We start from the raw sequence: 5,909 nt of genomic DNA on the forward strand, positions 1-5,909 counted from the left end.
TTTTTTTTTTTTTTTTTGAGACGGAGTTTCGCTCTTTTTGCCCACGCTGGAGTGCAATGGTGTAATCTCGGCTCACTGCAATCTCTACCACCCGGGTTCAAGCGATTCTCCTGCCTCAGCGTCCCGAGTAGCTGGGATTACAGGTATGCGCCACCATGCCTGGCTAATTTTGTATTTTTAGTAGAGACGGGGGTTTCTCCATGTTGGTGAGGCTGGTCTTGAACTCCCAACCTTAGGTGATCCACCTGCCTTGGCCTCCCAAGTGCTGGGATTACAGGCGTGAGCCACCGTGCCAGGCCGAGACCCTGTCTTAAAAAAAAAATAAATAAATTGGCCAGGTGTGGTGACACACATCAGTAGTCCCAGCTACTCAGGAGGCTGAGGCAGGAGGATTGCTTGAGCCTAGGAGATTCAGGCAGCAGCGAGCCATGATTATGCCACTGCACCCTAGCCTGGGCAACAAAGTAAGACCCTGTTTCAAAAAAAAAAAACAAAAAAAACTCACTGTAAACTGAGTGGGATGGCATGTGCCCATAGTCCCAGCTGCTCGGGAGGCTGAGGTGGGAGGATTTCTTGAGCTCAAAGTGTGGTGTTGCAGTGAACTATGACAGTCCCTCTGTACTCCAGCCTGAGTAACAAGGCAAGACACTGTCTTAACAAAAAAATTAACAGACTGTAAATGTAAGGGATTCTTTCTACACTGTTAATTCTATTCCACTGATGTATATGTCTGTTCTGTTTCATGACCATACTGTCTTTATTACAGTAGCTTTGTGGTAAGTTTCAAATGAGGAAGGGTGAGTCCTCCAATTTAGTTTTTTTCCTGATTGCTTTGGTTATTCTGAGTTACTTGAATTTCTACATTAATTTTAAGATGAGCTTGTCTATTTCTGCAAAAACTTCAGTGATATTTTGATAAGGATTGTGTTGACTCTATAGATTAGGGGAATATTGTCATCTTAATAATAGTAAATCTTTTAATCCATTATGAAATGTATCTTTATTTAGATCTTCTCTAATTTCTTTCAATAATGTTTTGTAATTTCCTGTGTATGTATCTCAGATTTTTTTTTTTTTTTTTTTGAGGCAGAGTCTCGCTGTCGCCCGGGCTGGAGTGCAGTGCCGCGATCTTGGCTCACTGCAAGCTCCGCCTCCCGGGTTCACGCCATTTTCCCGCCTCAGCCTCCTGAGTAGCTGGGACTACAGGCACCCGCCACTACGCCCGGCTAATTTTTTGTATTTTTGATAGAGACGGGGTTTCACCGTGTTAGCCAGGATAGTCTTGATATCCTGACCTTGTGATACGCCTGCCTCAGCCTCCCAAAGTGCTGGGATTATAGGCGTATTTACGCCACCGCGCCCAGCCATGTTGAGTCTTATTTACCTTATCCAAATCTGACAATATCTGCCTTAAAATAACTTTTTAAATTTTTATAGATTTAGCAGGTACACATGCAGTTTTGTTAAGTGGTTATATTGCATAGTGATAAAGTCTGGGTTTTTAGTGTACCCATTGCCCAAATAGTGAACATTGTACCTAATAGGTAATTTTTCAACTGTCACACCTTCTCACCTTTTGGAGCCTCCAATGTTGATTATTCTATTCTTTATGTCCCTGTGTACCCATTATTTAGCTTCCACTTATATGTAAGAACATGCATTTATTTCAGTTAGGGTCTTGGCCTCCAGTTTTTCCATACACATTGCTGTACAATACATGATTTCATTCTTTTTTTTTTTTTTTTATAGCAGAGTAGTATTCCATGGTGTATATACCCTACATTTTCTTTATTCAATCATCCATTGATGGACATTTAGATTGATTCCATGACTTTGCTGTTGTGAACAGTGCTGCAATAAACATTCAAGTGCAGGTGTCTTTTACATAAGAATTTCTTTTTCTTTGGGCAGATACTAGTAGGATTTCTGGATTATAGGGTAGTTCTACTTTTAGCTCTTTGAGAACTCTCCATACTGTTTTTCTTAGAGGCTGTACTAATTTACATTATTATCAACAGTGTATAGCATTTTCTTTCTCCACCTTCTCACCAACATATATTGTTTTTGACTTTTAGTAATAGCCATTCTGAATGGTATAAGATGGTATCTCACTGTGGTTTAAATTTGCATTTCTATGATGATTAGTAATGGTGAGCATTATTTCATATGTTTGTTGGCTGCTTGTATGTCTTCTTTTGAGAACTATCTGTCCACATCCTTGGCTCACTTTTTAATAGGGTTATTTGGTTTTTTCTTGTTGACCTGTTTGAGTTCCTTGTAGATTCTACATATGAGCCCTTTGTTGGATGCATAGTTTATGAAATTCTCTCCCATCTTGTAGGTTGTCTGTGTACTCTGTTGATTATTTTGCTGTGCAGAAGCTTTTTAGTTCAATTAAGTCCCATTTGTCTATTTTTGTTTTTGTTTCATTTGCTTTTGAGGACATAGTCATAAATTATTTGCCTAGGTCAATGTCCAGAAGAGTTTTTTTCCCAGGTTTTTTTTTTTCTAGGATTTTCATAGTTTCAAGCCTTATGCTTAAGCCTTTAGTCCATCTTGAGTTAATTTTTGTATATGGTAAGATAAACAGGTTCAATTTTATTCTTCTGTATATGGCTATCCAGTTTCCCAGCACCATTTATTAAATAGTGTCATTTCCCCCCAGTGTATGTTTTTATCAACTTTGTCAAAGATCAGTTGGTTGTAGATATGCGGCTTTATTTCTGGGTTCTCTGTTCTGTTCAATTGATCTATGTGTCTATTTTTATATTAGTACAATGCTATTTTGGTTACTATAGCCTTGTAGTATAATTTGAAGTCAAGTAATGTGATGTTTCCAACTTTGTTCTTTTTACTTAGGATAGCTTTGGCTACTTTGTCTTTTTTTGGGTTGCATATGAATTTTGGAATTGTTTTTTCTAAATCTGTGAAAAATGACCTTAGTAAGTTGATAGAAATTGCACTGAGTCTGTAGATTGCTTTGGGCAGTATGGTCATTTTAATGATACTGATTCTTTCAATCCATGAGCATAAGGTATTTTTCCATTTGTTTCTGTCCTTTATGATTTCTTTCATCAATGTTTTGTAGTTTTTCTTGTAGAGATGTTTCATTTCCTTGATTAAATGTATTCCTAGGGGTGTGTGTGTGTGTGTGTGCATGTGTGTGTGTGTTTTGTAGCTATTGTAAATGGAATTGCCTTCTTGACTTGATTTTCAACTTGATTATTATTGGTGTATAAAATGCTACTCATTTTGTTCATTGATTTTCTATCTTACAACTTTATTAATTTATCAAATCTAAGAGTGTTTTGAAGGAGTCTTTAGGGTTTTCTAGGTATAAGGTCTTATCTGCATCAAACAGATAATTTGACTTCTTCTTTTCCAACTTGAGTGTCTTTTATTTCTTTCTTTCTCTTGCCTGACAGCTCTAGCTAGGACTTCCAGTACTATGTTGAATAAAATAGTAAAATGGGCTTCCTTGTTCTGTTTCAGTTCTTACATGGAATGCTTTAAAATTTTCCTCGTTCAGTGTGATGTTGGCTGTTAGTCTGTCATAGATGGCTTTTTATTATTTTAAGGTATGTTCTTTCAATGCCTAGTTTGTTGAATTTTTTTTAACTATGAATGGATACTAAATTTGATCCAATACTTTTTCTGTACTTATTGAGATGATCATATAGTTTTGGTTTTTAATTCTGTTTAGTGATTCATATTTATTGATTTGCATATGTTGAACTATCATTACATTCTCAGAATAAAACCCACTTGATCATAGTATATTAAATCCACTTGATCATGGTGTATCATCTTTCCAATGTGCTGTTGGATTTCGTTTGCTAGTATTTTGGGGAGGATTTTTGCATCTAGGTTCATTAGGGATATAGGTCTGTAGTTGCCTTCCTTCCTTCCTTCCTTCATTCCTCCTCTCCTTTCTCCTCTCCTTCGTTCCTTCTTTACTCCTCTCCTTCCTTCCTCCTCTCCTTCCTTCCTTCCTTCCTCCTCTCCTTCCTTCCTTCCTTCCTCCTCTCCTTCCTAACTTCCTTTCTCCTCTCCTTCCTATCCTTCCCTCCCTCCCTCTCTCCTTCCCTCTTCTTTCCGTTCTTTCTTTCTGTGCTGTTCTTTCTTTCCATTCTGTTCTTTCTTTTCTTTCTTTCTCCTTTCTTGACTTTGGTATCAGGGCAATCAATATTGTATTCATAGAATGAGCTAGGAAGGATTCTCTCCTTCTCATTTTTTTGGAACAGTTTCAGTAAGATTGGTACCAGTTCTTCTTTGTAGGTCTGGTAGAATTCAGTTATAAATCTATCTGGTCTTGGGCCTTTTCTTAAATTGGGAGTTTTTTTTTTAATTACTAATTTAATTTCATGACTTACTATTCACCTGTTTAGGACTTTTATTTCTTCCTGGTTCAATCTTGGGAGGTTGTATGTTTCCAGGATTTTATCCATTTCTTCTAGGTTTTTCAGTTTATTCCTGTAGAGATGCTCATAGTACTTTCTGATGATCTTTTGTAGTTCTGTGATACCGGTTGTAACGTCATCTTTATCATTTCTGATTGTGCTTTATTTGAATTTTATCTTTTTTTCTTGGTTAATCTAGTAGCAATCTATCAATTTTGTTTATCTTTTCAAATAACCAGCTTTTGTTTCATTAATCCTTTCTTTTTCTTTTTTCTTTTTAGTTTCTATTTCATTTAGTTCTGCTCTTGTTATTTCTTCTGCCAGCTTTGGGTTTGGTTTGTTCGTGTTTTTCCAGTTCCTTGAGGTGTGACATTGGGCTGTAACTTGAGATATTTCTAATCTTTCAATCTGGTTTTGTTTGTTTGTTTTTTGAGATGAAATCTTGGTCTGTCGCCCAGGCTGGAGAGCAGTGGCACGATCTTGGCTCACTGCAACCTCTGCCTCACCGCTTCAAGCAATTCTCCTGCTTCAGGCTCCTGAATAGCTGGGATTACAGGCACCTGCCACCAGGCCCAGATAATTTTTGTATTTTTAGTATAGATGGCATTTCACCATGTTGGGCATGCTGTTCTCTAACTCCTGATCTCAAGTGGTCCACCTGCCTTGGCTTCCCAAAATGCTGGGATTACAGGTGTGAGCCACTGCATCTGACCTTTCTGCTTAATGTAGGCATTTAACCCCATAAACTTCCCTTTCAGCACTGCTTTTGCTGTATCCCACAGGTTCTGATATGTTGTGTCTCTATTTTCACTGGTTAAAAATTTTAAAATATTTTCTGCCATAATTTAATCATTTAACTAAAGATTATTCAAGAATAGGTGTTTAATTGTTTAGTTTTGAGAGCTCATCTTCATATTGATTTCTATTCTTGCTTCCACTGTTGTCCAAGAAGATATTTGTTATGATTTCAATTTTTAAAAATTTATTGAGACTTACTTTGTGGGTTAGCATATGGTATATTTTGGAGACTGTTTCATGCACAGATAATATTCTGTGGTTGTTAGGTAGGCTGTTCTATAAATGTCTGTTCAGTATATTTGATCTCGCTCTGTTGCCCGGGCTGGAGTGCAGTGATGTGATCTCGGCTCACTGCAACTTCCACCTCCTGGGTTCAAGCGATTCTCCTACTTCAGCCTCCCAAGTAGCTGGGATTACCAGCAGGTGTCACCATGTCTGGCTAGTTTTTGTATTTTTAGTAGAGATGGGGTATCGCTATGTTGGCCAGGCTGGTTTCGAACTCCTCACGTGAGGTGATCCACCCACCTCGGCCTCCCAAAGTGCTAGTGCTAGGATTACAGGCATGATCCACCATGCCCGACTAGTCTATTTGATCTTGAGTACAGTTTAAGTCTAGTGTTACTTTATTGAATTTCTGCCTCAGTGATCTGTCTAGTGCTGTCAGGTGGGGTTTTGACATCCCCCACTGTTATTGCATCGCTATTTTCTTAT

This window comes from Rhinopithecus bieti, unplaced genomic scaffold (genome assembly GCF_001698545.2).
Source record: "Rhinopithecus bieti isolate Rb0 unplaced genomic scaffold, ASM169854v2 scaffold_76, whole genome shotgun sequence".
Lineage (NCBI taxonomy): Eukaryota > Metazoa > Chordata > Mammalia > Primates > Cercopithecidae > Rhinopithecus > Rhinopithecus bieti.